Below are 16,648 nucleotides of genomic sequence, written 5' to 3' on the forward strand. Positions count from 1 at the left end.
AAGGCTTTTGGTATACAATATTTTGACCTTCAGGCGCTTTGCCCGGGTCCATCTATGAACTAAGGCTGCTCTGTAGTGCATGGGCTCCCCACCAAATGAGTCGACACTCCGCACTCCGCTCTCCCAGACTGGAGGTCTGGGGTTTTGCTGATTTTGACAGCAACTAGCTTTGACGTACTAAAGCTGAAGACAAATCTGGGGGAGAAAGGCTTCCCTGTGGGCTCCTCACGGGCCAAGATACTGAGCATCAGAAACACATGTTTCAATCTGAGACTCCGTGGAATGAAAAAAAAAAAAAAAAAAACCTGAGTATAAATCCCAAGAACAGAAATTAAAAAAAAAAAAAATCCCAAAGTTAGGATAATAATGCTTAGAATCTTTTCATTCATTGTCCAAAAAAAAGAATCATGATTCACGTTGACTTGTCAGCTAGAACTGTGAATGAAACACTTGAAGGATTTTACCAGCATCTTTTCAGATGAGGGAAATCAGACTTTTGGAGACAAGTCCTCAAAGGGTGCTTATTTTTTTTTAATGTTTTATTTATTTATTCATGAGCAACACAGAGACACAGGCAGAGGGAGAAGCAGGTTCCCTGTGGGGAGTCCAATGCAGGACTTGATCCCATGACCCCGGGACCACACAACCTGAGCCAAAGTCAGACGCTCAACCACTGAGCCACCCAGGTGTCCCTCAAAGGGTGTTTATTTTGGGCCTTGACAATGAGCAGGTAGCTTTCTGAATGCCTGAGAACAAATCAGAAGTCACGCTGGAATTACAGTAGCACCCCCCTTATCTGCAGGGGCCATGTTCCAAGACCCCTAGGGGGTGCCTGAAACCATGGATGCTATGAACCCCATAGACACTATGTTTTCCCTATACATACATACCTTTCATAAAGTTTAATTTATAAATTAGGCACAGGAAGAGGTTAACAACAACAGTGGAAAATAAAATAGAACAATCATAACCATGTACTGTAATAAAAGTTATGTGAATACGGCCTTTTCTCTCTCTCTTTCAAAAATCTTACTGCCCTGCACTCCCCCCCCTTCTTCTTGTTGGGCTGATGGGAGGTAATAAAATGCCCACGTGGCGAGATGAAGTGAGGACAGTGACGTAGGCAATGGGACATAGGGTTAGGCTACTAGTGACCTTCTGACGTCAGAAGGCGGGTCATCTGCTTCCAGACCACACCTGACCTCGGGTGACTGAACATGGAAAGCAAACCAGGGGTCAGGGGAGACTACTGTGTTTATGCTCTAATCAAGGCCAGCCTAGTGTGGATGATTTAAACCTAAACCCAGCCCAAAACATCCATCTGTCTCCCCTTCCCCTAAGCTAACTGTTCCTCCCTCCCCCAGCCCATGCACATTTCTCACCAACCCGTTTACATGCCACAAAATGACCCAATTTTGATTCCATCTTCTGTCCAGAAAACACTCTTGCCCAAAACGCTTATTCAAATGTTGTCCCAAATATCCCACTTCGCATTTCAAAAAACAAAGTCGCTTTCGCTAAGGCAACTTGTAACCGAAACCACGATCTCTGATTTTTGCTAGAAAGTTAGTGACTAACTGGTGAGTCGAAAAGCTGCTTTCAGCCAGTTCCAGCACAAATGGAATGTGCCTTCCCCACCTCCCTGCATTACAGACACAGGACTGTTGTCCATCACAGACCCCTGGCTCTCAAGTCCAAGTTTTCACCATAAATTCTGAGAGAAAAGACTGGCCTGGGTGTCTACATCATCCCAACCCGTGTTCCCAGACAATTCACAGGCATCTGGGCCTACGTATGTCTCCCCAGAGGCCCAGCACTGCAGACCTGCCAACAGCTGAAAGTTATAAATAGGACAGTTGGGGGGCAGGGGGCAGGGAGGATTGAGAAGCAAAATCTAATAAGTATTCAGATGCAATAGGCCAAGAAAGCTCTTTGGAGAGACAAAGAAGAGAAAGATCAGTGGTGTGTTTCTAAAACCCACAGAAATGGTTCGTTCACACGAACTTCATCGATTAAACCCATGGACCCTGAGGAACCAACTGTCAAAGAAAACCTGAGGAATGTCCCTAACCAGGAGACATTACCTGGGGACTGTTACTCCCTCAGATAAGATCCTAATCAGGTTAGTGTCTGGGGGGCACTGGTAGGTCCCTAGAGAATGGGAATTCGAGGTGACACTAGGAACCTCGGCATGATGGCTCATGCTAGACACGAAGCATGGCCTCATGGGAGGGTGTGACTGCGCCAGGGCCACTTTCCATCAGTTGGGTGCCTCATAGCATCTCCCCACCTGCACCTTAAGCTTTATCTCTGTCCTACTTGCCACTCAATCCCCGGCAGCACCTAGTACAGTGCCTGGCCCAGGCAGGTGTTCACTGTGTCCCGCCCTCACTGCCCGGCATGGGCCACCCCCGTCCTGAGCATGTGCCCGTCTCCCCAGAGCTCTGGGCTGCACTGTGCTGTGATTCTGCCTCCCTGTCTGCCTCCTCGTGGGACGTTGGCAGGCTGGTCCCGGGCAGCCACGTGGCCCTGGCGCCTTGCCTGCTGCCTGGCCACCGATGCTATGGAAGGATGAACTGGTCCCTAAGGAAGACACACAATCAAAAGAGCCCCTGCTTGTGATCCTTTAACAACTTAGAACTTCTGTGTTTATCCATGATGTCATATATTCCTTCCTTAGAAGTATCTTTGGCTTGGGAGCTATGAGTAAGCTGTTCCTTTATAAAACAACACAGGGGAGATGAGAAACCACAGGAAGGGAAGCAGTCCTATAGATATCGTGCCCAAACTGCTTCCCTAGTGATGCTTCCCTTTCTGACATACCAGGATTGGCAAGTTTTGTGTGACTGCAAATTTCCCCACCCAGGGACCACTCATCGATTTCCTTCCACAAGACTAAGAATCTTGGGACTTCAGGATCCACCCTGAACACACAGGAATCAGATTTTTCCTTTCATGCACCGACCACACTTTGGCTCCTTCCTAGAGCTCGGATGTGAGTGTTCACTGAGTTCCACTTTGCCCACAGTCCAGGGAGGCAGTTCCCTGTGTGTCAGGTGCCCTCACTCCATGTGGCTGACCTCGTGCCCTCAGAGGTAGGCCGACATGACCAGCACAGCTGAAATAAACATCAGCCCACGTGCTTCTCTCCCAAGGCCCGAAAGTCCTGGAGTGTGTGACAGAGGAAAGGGGCAGATCTGAATATATCTGCCCTCTGTCTTTGGGGAAGAAGGTGATGATTTTCCCCCTGCATCTTCAAATTATGTTTTACACCAAGAAATTCACTTTTAATCACCATCCAGTATATACTCACACTTATTCTGATGGTCATTTTGATGCGTCAATATGTCTAGCCTACAGTCCCCAGAGATTCAAACACAAAGCTAAGTATTGCCACGAATGCATTCTGGAGATGTAATTAAAGACTATAATCAGTTTACTTTATCATTTTTTTAATGATTTTATTTATTCATGAGAGACAGAGAGGAAGAGGGAGGCAGAGACAGAGGGAGAAGCAGGCTCACCATGGAGCAGGGAGCCTAATGCAGGACTCGATCCCAGGACCCTGAGATTATGACCTGAGCTGAAGGCAGATGCCCAACCGACTGAGCCACCCAGGTGCCCATAATCAGTTTACTTTAAATAAGGCAGACTATTTTAGATAATCTGGTGGGCCTGGTCTGATCAGTTGAAAGGTTCTACGAGCAGAGCTGAAGCTTCCCTAAAGTAGAAAAAATTCTGCCTGTAGACAGAGACTTCAGCTTAAGACCTGAGAGGTCTGGCCAACTCTTCCTTCAGGTCTGTGCTACGGATCTGCCTAGGCAGCCCCCACAGTTACGTAAACCAATTCCTCCCAATAAAGCCTTCATTCTCTCTCTCTCTCTCTCTCTCTCTCTCTCTCTCTCTCTCTCTCATATATACAGATCTGTAGATGATATATACATATATATTCATGCACCCAGATCTGTGTGTGTATAAATATTCTACACATAAATACAGATATAGATATAGATCTATTTCCTACTGGTTCTCTTTCTCTGGTGGAACCCTGAACACTACACATATGCACAAGTAAAACTAAAGCAAAAGATACTCAAGACAATATTTACTCTTCTTATTTCTAATGAACTCTATATTCAGTGTCAGTTCAATAGGCTAAATCAATTTTATATCCTATTTAAGGATCATAAGTTGCAGTGTGAAAAATTATATGATGATAGTGAAACTTCACACACACACGCACGCGCACACACTCACACACACACACAGGTCTCAGGGTTAGAAAATTCACCTTTTTCCAAAAGGAATTTTGAGGGAAAATGCAAACAGAACTATAATTCGAGGTTCTGTCCACTTGGCATCAGCAAGGCTCTGCAGGGCAGCCTCTGGAGAAAGAGGGTGCATGTGAATCTCCAGAGGAAGGGAGGAGTCTCTCCAAGGTCACTTGAGAGACAAAGAGAAAAGACATACCAACGGGCTCCCATGGTGAACACAGCATTAGAGGGATTAAGTTGTTCCTGCCCAAGAGCGGAGAACAAGCCAAGAAAATCCTTGCAGAAATCTAGTGGGAGACAGCATCATGGAGCGACAGGACAAGGCCTGGGCAGTGAAAATAGTGCAGGTGGCAGGCTTCCCATAGAGACGGGGACTCAAGAGAACCTCAGCCGCTGGGTTGATGGGCCCAGTGGAAGGGAGTTATATTGATCACAACACACCCAGAACAGAGGGTCCCTATCCTGAGAATACTCATGGGAAAAGAAATATGAGGGCTTTAGCTCCTCGTGTGCTCAGTCTGAACCAATAGTGTTTAAAAACAAACAGATCCATCATGATATATCAGCAACAAGTTGCAGAAAACATGACACACTCTACCTAGTTGACATGGAAAAGGAGTCGGGTCCTTATGAAACTGGTGGTGGGGCTGGAGGAGCAGGCCCAGGGCTGAGCTTCCAGGAACCATTCCGGACAAGCAGCCGCTGCCCCAGTCATGACTAAGAAGCCGGGTAAGGAGGAGGCCACTGTCTCAGCTGCTGGCACCAGGGCCACCTCACATCCCACTCAGCCTCCCATGTACCTGCTAGACCCCGGGACCTCTGCTGCGGCTATCATTGAAAGCCCAACACCTCCAGGATGAGGAAGAAGCAAGTGCAAACACAGCCCACGCATCATGCTGTCAACCTCTCCTTCCACATCTCATGGGATGCATCCATTAGCCAGAGCCAAGCTGCAAGGAGTCCACGTGAATACAGAGCCTACAGCTCAGCAGCCTCCCAGGAGGGATGCAGGAGTGCTATCTGCAGGAGCTGCCCCACCCCACTTACCACTTATGTATCTAGGAACGCACAGAAAAGCAAACAAGCCAACAAAAAATCCAGAAACCATAGCACCACTAAGAGCCTGGAATGCACAGCAGACCTGCTACTAAAATCTTGAAAGAAGTGGTATCAGGGTGTGTTGGGGGTGTCTTGGGGACCCAATCAGTGGCAGGCAGAGGACTTTGTCCTGCACTAGAAGCAGTTTGTGGATTAAGATAAGGTAAGGAGATCTTTCCTAGGGATCAGAAAACAGAACAACAATCTTGGATTCTGGGGGACTATTTTCAAAGATAACCAAAATACTGTATTTTTACCCCCAAAACCCTCCCTCCAGCCCACCTGCAAATCAACAGCACAAAGTTTAAATAGCATAAGCTCTAGAAGAGGCAGACTACCTGAGTTTAAATTCTGACCTCCCCACTTATAGCTGTGTGACCTTGGACAATTAACCTCTCTGTGCTTCTGTGTCCTTTAAAAAAAAAAAAAGGAAGAAAGGAAATGCAGAGAAAAGAAAATTGTAACCATCTGCTTAAGTGACTTAATACATATAAAGCTCCAAGAAGCATGGTAAATTGTGAGCTGTTGCTGTGAGAGATTATATACCCATTTAAGACTGAATCTCACAGTCCCAGAAAGGCAGCGACGAGAGTAGGATCAGTATGCAGGGGTGGCAGCAACAATCAAACAACACACACTAGCACCATGTGGTGCAGATATCACATGGGGTTCTTTGGGGGGAATTTAGGAACAGGAGAAGTGGTGGAGAACAGGGGATCCCACAAACTGTCTCCCCAGCCTGGGTCAATCAAGGGCAGACTGCATGTCCCAAGACCACAGCTCCAGGAGGAGAGAAACCCCTCCCACATGCTCCCCATATTCATGGGGCCATGGGCAGCTACAGGTAGGTACTTTGGGAACTATGTGGCAAGAGAAAGCAGACAGTACCTGAAATTCAGAGGCTGGCTCCAGCGCTTCTGCCATTGCTAAAGCAAGCGGGCTATGCAGCCAAAAGGGAAATGAGGAAATGAGTCTCCCGCTGTGCAGACATGTCTCCCTTCTGTCCACTCCTGGGCTCTTGGAGATTTATTAACTACATGCTCCTCCATAGGCTCTGGCTGACACCCGGATTAGTGGTTTCTTTAGTAATGTCAGACGGAGGGTGGACATAGCCATACTCATGAGCAGATGGCATTGAGTCTTTGCCTGGGGCAAAGCCATTTGGGGCAGTGCATATCCATGCCTGGAAAACAAGAATTATTCATAGATCCCCATTAGCCCTTCACACAATTCCCCAGGACAATATGCTCATATCTTTCTAATCAAGTTCTCTCTTCCTTAGCTCAGGGGATGAGCCAGACAGTTTCTCCTTTCTTCCCAGTGATAAAGTCTATAAGGATCCAGGTGCCACCTTTTGTCATAGTAAGTGATCTTAGGGACTGGGGAGGGGATTGCAGAATCACCCAAGGCAAAGTCAGTTTCAAGTTCATGTCTATTCGGATGTCCTGAATCTGACCAATATGAACCCTCAGATGACATAACATAAATTACCATCTATCTCCTGAGGCCAAAGTAGGTAAAGAAAGTAAAGCGAAAAGGGCATGGTTCTTCTTTAAATGTGTCCTGTTTGAAAGAAAGGGGGTGTATGCAGTTGCCAGAGTCAGTCGGACAAGCAGGCTCTTGGAAGTTGTCACTAGAGATGCTGGCAAAGTTGACATATAGCCACCTCTGTGGGGAACACTGGCCTCTCCTTCAGCACCCCAGTCCATGATGAGGCCTCTGTTCCCCCAGTGGATTCCAGCATGGATCCAGGGGGCTAGAGTAGAGGCGGTAGTCTCACATGTTGAAGCTCTGGGTACAGTTAGTTGTTTCACATACCTGAGTAACATGTGTAATGTGTACATGAGTAACATAAAGATAAAGTTTGTGATCAGCTCCTTGCATTCATTTCCATAGGCAATTGCCTCCATTGAGTGATGATCGTAATGGTCTAATCCCAGATGCCTGGTCATATAGTTAGGTCATTAGCAACGGTCTGTGCAATGGTTAAAGCCAGGCTGGGGCATTAATTGGAAATGCTATTTCCATCTCACAATGGGATTTTCTAGAGTGTGTGCCACCTTCTGAGAATTTAGTTCCACTCAGTATTGCTACAGAATCCGGGACAGTGAAAGTGAAAGTATGCTCCTTGCAGGAGGAGCCAACTGGAGAAGTAGAGGCAGCAGAGGCGGTTCACGTACACCCAAGGCCACCTACCAGATGCAGCAGTAGCCACCCAAAGCTGGTCATTAAAGTGATGCAGATTCAAGAGTGAGGGCCTGCTGGTAGTCTGGGAAGGGGGAATGGCTTAGCTGAGTCTGGGGAAAATCTACAAGACTGTGCAAGCTTTGCGGCTGAAAGCCAGGGACAATTGAAAGGAACAAGATTGTAGTCAGAATAAAGCCACAGATTTCAATGTTTCCATTAATTAAAATAATACAGAAACTTAACATTCAATTTGAGAACTTCTAAGTCCAAGGAGGGTAGATGAGAGGGTATGATAAAGATAAAGCAGAAATCAAGGAAATTAACAGCCAGCAGAAATGATTGAAAATTCTAAGACCAGCTTTTACAAACATGCATTTCAATAGAGAAATGTCTGAAAACCCTAATACAGATTGAAAAGGAAAGAAAAGAGTGAGAGAAATCATACACAAAACAGGGGACTAGGAAATACGATGTCATAACAGATATGAAGGAAGGTTTTTTTGGCTGTAAGAATACAGTGGTACAACTTCGTGCTAATGTATTTGAAAGTCTCAAGTAAAATGAATCATTTTCTGAGAAAACACAAATTACTAAATTTGTCTCAAAAAGAAGTTTTAAAAAAATCTGCAATGACCAAAAAGCATGGAAGAAACCAAATCAATTTCAAAGAAACTGCCTCCCCCTAAAAGGCTTTGGGGTCAGACTTTTGTCACAGGGTGTTCTTTCAAATGCTCATGGAACAGATAATTCTCACGTTATATAAAGGGTTCCAAAGTACAGAAAAAGATGGAAAACAATCCAATTTATTTTATAAGTCTAGCACAGCCTTAAGAACAAAACCTTTAAAAACAGAAAAGGGATATAGCAGCAAAGTGAATGGATTAATTTCAGTAAGAAATAAAGACACAAAGACTCTAATTAAACCCTAATTCAATATTAGCACGTTGAATTCAACCGTACAACAAAAGACAGTGGCAGCTTCTGGGGAGACACGGTAGGGTGCACAAACTCTTCCATTTGCCACAGCAAGGGCACAGACACCTCCTGCACCCCGAGAGGGCAGGGGCTCCCCAGGTTCCCCCAGAATAACTCCTCTGTGTGCCCAAGATTCTCATGCCTGCCAGAGAGGGAGCGCTGAGAGCCAGGTGGAAAAAGAGACACAGGGACTAAAATGACAGAAGGAAGATTGCTGTCTTCTCTCTGCTCCTCATCCCAATGCACTGAACGAGCTGCCTCGAAATGGAGGGGACACTGGGAGATAGTAGTAGGTCCAAGAGCCAGAGGTCCACAATTGAGTCTGTCCCGAAGAAGGCAAAGCAGCAGGATTTAAACTAAATTTGAAATTAAAGTGTGAAACCAGGCTGACTATCCGTAACTCAGAGGGACCTGAAGGCCACTGTGGGTCCAGACAATCCCAGAGTCTGCCTGAAAGAAGTGCCCAACAAACTGGTCTTATTTTTTCTTTTCTTTTTTTTTTTTTTTTATTGCCTGTGTTTTCCTAATTTCCGTTATGAGCATACATCACTTTTATAAACAGAAAATTTTGGGATGAAAACTGCCCCTGCTGTTCGTATGGAAAGGAAACGTTTGCCATTTAAGGAATGTGTGGAGGAAGCTGTGATGTTTCACCCAGGGAAGACTTAGGCCCTTAGCACATATCTACAGAGGTATCCTTCATAACCATCGACTCCATACCAATGTAAGCTATAAACGATAATAGTAATGATGGAAGAAAGGATGGGCTTGTTCTGGGATTTCGCAGATACCACAACAAGTCACTGATTTCTAACCTCAGGGAGACAGATTTCAGTTCCATGTGAGAACATTTTCTACCCACTGGGGCAGCCCAGCACAGACCAGCTGCCAGTCCATTGTCCTATACTAAGCCATATTACCTGCTTCCAAAGAATGGATGGCCTCAGTGGTCTGTCCAACACCAGTGTTCCAGGATTCCTGCCTACCAGGCTGGCCTACAGCTGGCTGTTGAATGCTAAATCCAGCTGAGGAGGGCAAGGCCATAGCTGGCATCATCAGCAAATAGTGGGGGCCTCAGATCACCTCAAACTCACATACCTGAGGCGGTGTATTTAAAATATTCACTCTGATATGCTTGTAGGATATGGTATCCCAAAAAAGCTCGCTTGGGGTCACAGGGATAGATGGCGCATGATGGGGGCAAGGGGAAGGCAGTGGAAGCCTTTGGAAAAGTTTGGGAGGCAAACTTGCCCTCCTCCCCAGAGATGGGCAACGGGGCCACCCAGTATGCCCATGCCTGGACAGAAGCCCAAACCCAGTGGTGCTGGGAACACTCCTCTGTGAAGTGAAGCTAGGCTCACCATGCCCTGCTGAGTAGCCCCTGGGCCATATCAGAAGCTTGACCCAGAGAGGCCCAGGGGCCCTCTTCCTTTATCAGCACATGGGAAAATAAGAGCCCCAGGCCAGGCCTCAAAGCCCTCAACAAACAACTCTCCACCAGACCCTGGCCACCTTCCAGCACAAAAGGAAGAGACTCTGCTTGGCCCTGAAGTCCTCCTCCCCCCAGGCCCCTCAGGCTTCTCCAGGCAGGGTCACATGCACCCAGGTGACTCGATTGCAAAGGACCCGAGGAAGAGCGGCACAACTTTGTCTCTCTCTGTTCTTCACAGTAGAACGGTGAGATCGTTCAGGAAGCTGAAGCAGCTGGGAGGAAGCTGGACTTGGCGTGTGCCTGGGAAGTGATGGCTCTGGTTTAGTGGCCACGGAGCCTGACTTTGCAGGGACGCTTCGGTGATCAGGCTGCCATTGGTCCTATGGGTCATCAGCAACTCAGACTTCCCCTAAAGTAATGAAGGATCATGCCCAGAATTAGGAGGGATCAAGCCACCAGAGTTCCCAAGACAATGGTGACGGTGCCCTGCAGGATCCTTTACAGTCAGAGACTCTGAGCTAGCGCCTGGCTACCCGTCCACTCTCAGCAAGTCCAGCCTCCCTTCCTCTAGCCCCCAGCACCAGGCTCCCAACATGCCCCCCTCCCGGCTTTCTGCAGCAACCCCCCAATCAGCCTTTCGGTCTTTCTGGCCATCTCCTTGCCTGCTCAAGATGCATTTTGTTGCTACCTCCCCATTCTCTGCTAGTGACTTGGGCATGCCTCTCTCAAAGCCTTGATGACACTTTGCTCCCACTCCTGTGGGCCCCCAAGGGTAGGACCTCTGTTGTCTCCTCAACTCTGCACCAGGCCTGGCACTCCACAAGCCCGGCTGACTGATGGAAAAAGCAACCACACCTCCCAGAGTAGATGTGTCCCTTTTGTAAATCCATGCAGCCACTGGTATTCTAAAGCCAAAGTGACTGCATTTGGTAGTGCTTAAAATCCTGATGGCCCACCATCCCTTCCATAACTCTCTAAAGCACACTCTCTGCCCCGTAAATCAATCTAGGTGGACACAATTATTGTGCACTTTGGTTAATTGCAAACCCAATCAGCTCCCATAAAAAGCTGGCATTTTACACAGAGCTGAAACGGGCCACTGGTTTTGGAAGTGCAGGTGATGCGGTTTCCTGATGGGCAGAGGAACTTCAGGGAAATATTTATCGTGTTCATGAATGACTTTCGAGCTATTGTCCATGTTCCTTTTTATGGCATCGTAAAGATTACTTTTTACGGTCAGGCCGGCTGACATCTTCATCAAATGCCCTAATGTGGGCACTCACCGAAGGATCGTTTGTACCAATGAGTAATGTTCAGCAACATTCAACAAAGGCTTATTGAGTGCCTGCTATGAGCAGGGCACTGAAGAATGAGATCTGTCTCCCAAGCTTTCAAATCCACTAAAAATATTCTCAATTTCACCAGCAGTGAGGACAAATATATGTATGTATGTATGTATATAGTCTGCTCTGGTCTCCCTGCTGGAGCTCACTGGTTGAAAATGCACCTAGAGTGGCCTAGGGAAATAAAACCTCCGTTCACAGACCTTCCAGGCCTCCTGCAAGGTTTTGTTCCCCACTAGCTCTGGAGAACTCGGTGTGGCACTCCTTGTGGAAGCCCTGTTTCTAAGCAGTGGAGCAATGCCTCAGCCCCAGGAACTTGCTAGTCCAGACCCAGAGATGGGGCAGCGGGGACACTGGCCCATCGTTTTCTCCCCCACCCCTGTCAAAGTTCAAAGACACCTTCAAAGCAGAGGGAACCACATGGTTACTTAACTCCTGAGTCCCCAGCCTTACCTCCTGGGAAGGTTATGAAAATTAAACATAATATACTTAAACCACTTAGCGTAGTGTGAGGCATCAAGTAGGTACCCATAAAAGGTTCATCTCTTTGCATTTTCTTGGGTCATGCAATGGCTAGACAAGATCCCCCACCAGCCCCCTCCCCACAGGCCAGCTACCATGCAGAAGTGGTAGAGAAGACACAGAAGAGAGGACCAACCAAGGAGGAACCTGTCAGAAGGAGACTCAGGGACAGACCAGGCATGGGAGGGGAGAGGGAGGGTTGACGATCATGCCAAGGCTTCTAGCCCAGTGACCATGTGGATGGTGACACCGTGCACACAGCAAGGGCAGAGCCGCATTTGCTTTGAAAGCTCCTGGCTCTGGCTCTTTTTCACTCACCAAGCTCTGCTCCCTAACCCACCCACTCCTTATAGCTGCAGTGCCACCTCCAGGAAGCCCTCCTTCACACTAGAAAAGGAAACAAATCTCTCTCTCCTTTAGGATTGTATTTGTCACAGCATCCCAAATCATTGGCCCAATCCCTCTGTTAGAGGGGAGTGATGTATCTGGGTGCTTGGGATAAGAAGACAAGTAGTCCTGAAAAAAAAATCAGGAATGAACAAACTGTACCCATCAGCACTTCAGCAGAAAACAGAATCCAACTCAGTAGATCAGATCAAGAGACTACTGAGGGAGGTTTTCAGAGATTCTAGTAGGGTTTAGGGAAGAAACTGGGGATGCTGAGGCACCCAGAGGCAAATACCAATGCCAGGCTGAGGGGCCCTCTTACCATCTGTGGGGGGGAGGGGAGCAGAGGAGGAAAAGACGCTCCCTTTGCCCATTGGGTGCAGATGCAGAAGGGGAGGAGAGCAGGCTGGGCCCTTCCTGCTCCCTCAGTTCTCAGCCCATGGCTCCTATTGGCTACTGCTGGGGGCTGAGTTGTACCCTACCCCCCTCTCCCACAAAATTTATATGTAGAAGTCTTAACCTGCACCACCGCAGAATGGACTGTGTCTGGAGATGGGCCAAAAGAGGTAATTAAGGTAACTGGGTTCATTAGGTGGGCCCTAGTGCAATAGGACTGGCGTCCTGATAGCAAGAGGAGATTTGTACACAGGAATACATGTGGGGCTGAGGGCGGAGCCATGTGAAGACAAGAGAAGACAGAGGCAGCATCTGTGGGCCAACAAGAGACACTGTGTAGGTGTCCACTCAGTGGACACCTGGATCTCAGATCTCCAGCCTCCAGAACTGTGGGAGAAAATCACTCCATGGTCTAAGCCTCCTGGTCCGGGTGGGTCATTAACAGCGGACTGAGCAAGCACATACAGCTACCCAGCTGGAATCCAGTAGGCAAAACAACAAGGCTAGATGGTCCTTAGGGGTCAGCCTCCTGGATGCCAGAGCAAAGGAGAAGAGGACAGGGCACAAATAGGGGCTCAGGGCAGGGGGCAAAGGAAGATTAGCCACAAATCATCAGTTCATCCTGGATACTGAGTGTGAGGCTCAGAGGAGTCCTTTCTGTGCTCAGAACTCAGCATGAGGGGCACCTGGGCGGCTCAGCAGTTGAGCATCCGCCTTTGGCTCAGGTTGTGATCCTGGGGTCCTGGGATGGAGTGCCGCATCAGGCTCCTCCCAGGACGCCTGCTTCTCCCTCTGCCTACGTCTCTGCCTCTCTCTCTGTCTCTCTGTCTCTCATGAATAATAAAATAAAATCTTAAAAAAAAAAAAAAAAAAGGACTCAGCATGACTTTGGAAGTTGGAGCTGTTTCGGAGGGAAAAGCCTCTGCTTATGAGCCAGGTAGTGCCCCAGCAGAGGGGAAACCCAGGGTTCAGAGAGCCTCGGCAGACAGGAATACAGAGATCACACTGAATCACACCTGGAGAAGCAACATGCATAAGTGGTTTACCCCGCAAGTCCAGGACACAAATGGTACCTACCGGCAGGTCTACTCCACAGACTCTGTGAGCTGGTGTTTCCAGGAGCCGTGCAAACTGCAAGCACCATGACCAGCATGGAGGTGCTGCCATCACGTAGTACCTTCCACACGTCTGACTGTGCATGCGCTGCATTTCATGCACGTAATCTCATTTCATGATCCCAAGATGTCCGAGCAAGAATTGAGCTCTAATTTGCAGGGAAGGAGACTGAACGATGCTCCAGAGAGAGTCTTGGATGTGCCGAGAGAGAATCTTGACTTTGTTCTTGGCACTGGACCCAAAACCAGTGAACCTAAGAAGCACCAGAGGAGCGCATTCAAAATGCAGATTCCGGGACACCTGGGTGGCTCGGGGGCTATTATCTGCTTTGGGCTCAGGGCGTGATCCTGGGGTCCTAGGATCGAGTCCCACATTAACCTCCAGAGAAGGGCCTACTCCTCCACCTCTCTCTGTGTCTCTCATGAATAAATAAATAAAAGCTTTTTTTAAAATGCAGATTCCAGGTGCCCTCCTCCTAGATAGACCCTCTCCGCCAGCACTTAGAACCACCTCCCTCCAGAGCCATGCGGCCCGCCCACCGAGCGACTAGGCCCCACCCCTCACGTGTCAGCAAGCAGCCCCGAGCCACCAGTCCCTCCTGCGGGTGCTGGACCGGCTGGAGGAAGGAAGGGAAGCACGATCCTTCTTTCCTCTTCCCCTTGTCCAGCCTTTCCCTCCTCCTCCGGGTCCTGTCTGGTTGGTGACCCTCCAGGCCAAGGCCTGTTAGGGGAGAAGGGCCTAGTCACGTTGTCTGGGCACTGCTGTCCAGCTGCCATCACTCCTGCACCCCACAATTCCAGGGACGGGACTCAGAACTCAGTCCTCGGTGTCCTCAAATCCAGGGGAGGATGAATCTCCACCCGTCTCTCTGAGGTCTGCCCTTTCCAGCCAGGCTTGAGACAGGGAGAGCTCCGTCCTCCCATACCTCTTCTTGACCCTCTTCAAGGAGACCCACCTCACAAGCCCTCCCCTTAGGACTCTGCATCTTCCTCATCCTCCAGGAGGTCATGGAGAGGCTCAGGAGTCTGCAATCATTCCCAAATGCCTGCTTGGAAAAATCAGTGATGCAGCTGAGCTCTTCCCTTTGCTATGGGAGCTGAAGTCCTGTAGAGTTGACAATCGTAATACCCTGTTGATCACACTTGAGTGACTTCAATAACACTAACCCTCTGTTTGCTCCTCTGTCCTTTTGGTTTTGATGGCATTTATTTATTGCACATCCTTCCTGACCATCTCTGGAATCTAGGACCCACTTCCCCCTATTGAAAGACCAGTCTTCATTATCTCTAAACCCATGACTTGTCTCTACTTCCAGGCCAACACTCTCTGCCCAAGTCCCTCCTCCTGCCACCAGACAACCTATTCTCTACCAGTCAGTTCTACTCCTTGGCTTCAAGACCTTCAGTGGCTGCCCACTGTCTGAGAAAGAAAGTGAAGGAAGGACTCCAGGAGGAAGTCCTGACTTCTAAGCATTTTACAAGTGAGCCTCAGCCTCTTCCCTCCAAAGCCTGGCGGAGGGACTCAGGCTCTCTGGTGAGGTTTGCCTCCTGGGGCCTCAGCCATTTTGCACTGCTATTCCCTAAACCCAGGAGGCTCTTTCCTACCCCCATTCCTTCCAGCTAGCCTGAACTCAAATGTGATGCTTTTTGCAAGTCTTCACGTTGTAAGATGGGTTCGCTTGGTAAACTCCCAGGATAGGGTGGTTTTTTAAAGTATTTATTTAAATTCAATTAGCCAACATCTAGTACATCATTGTTTCAATGTAGTGTTCAGTAATTTATTAATTGCATATGACACCCAGTGCTCAACACATCATATGCCCTCCTTGATGCCCATCACCCAGTTACCCCATTCCCCCACTCACCGCCTCTCCAGCAACCCTCAGTTTTTAAACCCCATCATCACTGTCTTTATCTTACCACACAGCAACTGTTTGCTAACACGTTGGTCTCCCCTCTGGGTGGTGGAGGGTCAGGCTTGGGGGCCCAAATATGTCATCGCTATGTGCCCAAGACCTAGCCTGGTGGTAAACACATTTGAAATGGAGGGGTAGCTGGATGGATAAATGGATATACAAATGGATGGATCTTTTTTCAGAGTCACTTTTTAAATAGATCTTTTTAAAGATCTATTTAAAGATCTCTTAAAAGATCTTTTAAAAGATCTTTAAAGATCTTTTTAAAATAGATCTGATCTTTTTAAAATAGATAAATAAAGGTAAGATAACAATATAATAACAATGATAATAATAAAAAAAAAACAGCTATTGGACAAGCATCTTCTGTGCCGTGGGGTTGGGGTCCCAATTTCTAACTCCTTCCCTGACCTTCCTGGCTCAAAATTACAATTCTTGTCAAATCCTCTGCAATTAGGAGAGGCCACCTACAGCATTTGTTCTCCAACATGTGTATCCGAGAGCACAGAGGACACCAACACAGGCACACAGCCATGTACCATCACTCCCACTGCTAGGGACACTCCTTAGATGGCAGCAGCCCCTGCTCATCTCTCAGGCCTCTTATTTCTCAGCTGGTTACTCCTTCAGGAGCTATCCCACAGCCTGAGCCTGTCATGATGACAGTGATATGACACCACTTCTGTGAGGTAGGCAGGCCTGGGTCTGGCATCTGAGAGGCGGATTTCCTACCACCCTTGTCCAATAGATTTTTCTGAGACTTTTAGGACAACGAAATCCTTTTTTTAAATGAGAGCCTCTTGGGCAGCCCGGGTGTTGTGGCAGTTTAGCGCCGCCTGCAGCCGGGGGTATGATCCTGGAGAACTGGGATCAAGTCCTGCGTGGGGCTCCCTGCATGGAGCCTGCTTCTCCCTCTGCCTGTGTCTCTGTCTCTCTCTCTGTGTCTCTATGAATAAATAAATACAATCTTAAAAAAAAAAGTATATTCTTTAAAAAAATAAAA

General features: G+C 48.0%; 1 long non-coding RNA gene across 1 annotated transcript in view; it reads right to left on the reverse strand.

Annotated features, from left to right (window-relative positions):
* Positions 1–5,715: 5,715 nt before the first annotated feature.
* The window catches only part of LOC140595465 (uncharacterized), a 47,376-nt gene continuing 36,443 nt past the window's right edge, over positions 5,716–16,648 (reverse strand). Inside the window, exons 3-4 of the long non-coding RNA XR_011997096.1 lie at positions 13,692–13,983; positions 5,716–6,555 (exon numbers count right to left, since the gene is read on the reverse strand). This is a non-coding gene — a long non-coding RNA (uncharacterized lncRNA). The remainder of the gene's footprint in view (positions 6,556–13,691; positions 13,984–16,648) is intronic.

This window comes from Vulpes vulpes, chromosome 14 (assembly GCF_048418805.1).
Source record: "Vulpes vulpes isolate BD-2025 chromosome 14, VulVul3, whole genome shotgun sequence".
Classification (NCBI taxonomy): Eukaryota; Metazoa; Chordata; class Mammalia; order Carnivora; family Canidae; genus Vulpes; species Vulpes vulpes.